Raw genomic sequence first — 2,500 nt, 5'->3', positions numbered from 1 at the left:
ATATACACCTCATCTTCTCTTTCATGACTTTGCCTGCTCTGCCTTCACAGGCTCCTCTTTCCTCCTACTGCCCAGACAGACCTCTTCCTTTGGGATTTCCAAGGTTCAGCCAGCCGTCAGACACAGTGAGATAGAAAATTGGGCAGCTCTTAGACTTTTTTTTTTAAGTGGGAAGTTAGAGCTATAAGTGTACTCATAGGACTGATTTTACTGTGTTCCAGAGGTTGTGTAGTGCCATGTTTTCATTTTCTTGAGGGATTCCCCTCCCCCCCTCTCTTTTATTCCAGATTTCTGTTTTCTCCCATTCCTCATGCAGTGATAAATGATGGGTTGGATCTCCAGTCCCATGGGCCCTGATGTCCACATTTATCCTCTGGGGGCATCAGGCAGAAGTGTGATACACAGAATTTGTTTTTCAAGACAGGTTTTCTCCGTGTAATTTTGGTGCCTGTCCTGGATCTCACTCTGTAGACCAGGCTGGCCTAAAGGTGTGCTGGAATTAAAGGCGTGTGCCACTGCCGCCCTGCCTTGGTGCACAGCCTTACAGGCAAGAAAAGTTCATGGTCACCATCTAACCTTTGACCTTGTGCCAGAAACTTTAGGGAAGAAAGGCTCAAGGGTGAGGCCACAGCTCCACTTGTCTCCTTAGATATGCATATCTGTTGCCTTCCAGTTAAGCACTACCTTCTTGTTGCAGTTGGGGAAAACCTTCACTGCTAATTTGAATCCAGTCACTTTCAGGTTTCTGCGGGGGGGGGGGGGGGGGGGACGGACGGACAAAACAAAACAAACAATTTATTTGCTTTACGTCATATTTTAACTTTTCTTTTCTTTCTTTCTTTCTTTCTTTCTTTCTTTCTTTCTTTCTTTCTTTTTTTTTTTTTTTAGACAGGGCCTGTCTGTCTCTCTATCTGTGCTCCTGACAAATTATCCCAGGGCTTCTTTCTGAGCACTGCCACGAAAGTAGTGAGCTAGTGAGCTACTCCAAATTATTTTAAATATGCTGCTGCTGCTGCTGCTATTATTACATAGCACAAACAGGGAGACAAGCACAAAAACGCTGCTTTCTCAAAGAGCAAAGGGGACTTCAATGGGGGGGGATGGGGGTGGGGGCGCTTTATATAGATGGGTGCTGAGTCTCTTGTGTAAGGAATGTTGGACTCATTGTGTGTTTTTAAAAAAATATAGTTGGTTGTGAGACACTGTGTGGTTGCTGGGAATTGACTCAAGAAAGACCTCCGGGAAAGCAGCCAGTGCTCTCAAACCACCTCCCCAGCAACTTGCTGGATCTCTGACTTTTTTAAAAAAAAAAAAAAAAAAAAAAAAAAAAAGAGGCCTGAATGACATGGAGTTGTCTGGAGCCCGGGGCTTACCCTTCCCCTCATAAATCAGTTCCCCAGCACTGCTGTCTGTTGTTTGTTTGATCCCAAGTGAATTATAATTTGTGTTCATGTCTATTTATTTAATTTTAACTTTTTTGTGGTTGTTGCTGTTTTTTGAGAGACAGGCTCTATTTGTGTCATCCTGATTCTCCTGGAAGTCTCTGTCTCTCCGTGTGTGTGTGTGTGTGTGTGTGTGTGTGTGTGTGTGTGTGTGTGTGTGGTTGTTGTTGTTTTCCCCGGTCTGTAAATACACATTTCTTGCCTGCAGGGAGGTGGTGGTGAATGCCTTTCATCCCAGCATTCAGGAGGCAGAGAGAGGGGCTTTGTGACCTTCTGTTTTCTTTCTTTCTTTCTTTCTTTCTTTTTTTTCCCTTCCCTTTTTTTTTTTTTTTTTTTTTTCAGTTCTGGCCCTCTAGAGGCTAGGAAACAAAGAGAACAAAAAGGACCTTGCATAGCATGTCACATGGTGGCTTCCATCTTGGTGAGGTCCCCGGCCAAGATGCCTGCCATCCTCGTGAATGCTTCCATGTTGGTGAGGTCAATAGCCCAGAAAAGAGCAGTAGTGCCTGAAAAGTTTAGAACTATGACCCCCCCCACCCCCACCCCGACCCCCCGGCATGCATGCACACACACAGAGAGGCACACCCAGAGACACATAAATACATTTTGAAATTAAACTAAATGTAAAATGAAGTTAACAGGAGAAGAAATTAAAAACTGACACAGAGAAAACTGTTGCTCCTGGAAGTTTTATTTTATTTTATTTTTTGATTTCTTGATTGATTTTTTGGGTTTTTCGAGACAGGGTTTCTCTGTAGCTTTGGAGCCTGTCCTGGACTAGCTCTGTAGTAGACCAGGCTGGCCTCGAACTCACAGAGATCCACCTGCCTCTGCCTCCCGAGTGCTGGGATCACTGGCGTGCGCCGCCACCGCCCGGCTTTGATTGATATTTTTGAGACAGGGTTTCTCTGTGTAACATTTCTGGCTCTCCTGGAGCTTGCTTTGTAGACCAGGCTAGTCTCAAACTCACAGAGATTCACCTGCATCTGCCTGGGATTAAAGGTTTTTATTTTTCTAGTATCAGCTTGATACAGTATAAATTCTTATCCTATGCTAAT

The sequence above is a fragment of the Peromyscus eremicus genome, unplaced genomic scaffold, assembly GCF_949786415.1.
Source record: "Peromyscus eremicus unplaced genomic scaffold, PerEre_H2_v1 PerEre#2#unplaced_250, whole genome shotgun sequence".
Taxonomy (NCBI): domain Eukaryota; kingdom Metazoa; phylum Chordata; class Mammalia; order Rodentia; family Cricetidae; genus Peromyscus; species Peromyscus eremicus.
Note: the sequence above shows the minus strand (reverse complement) of the source record.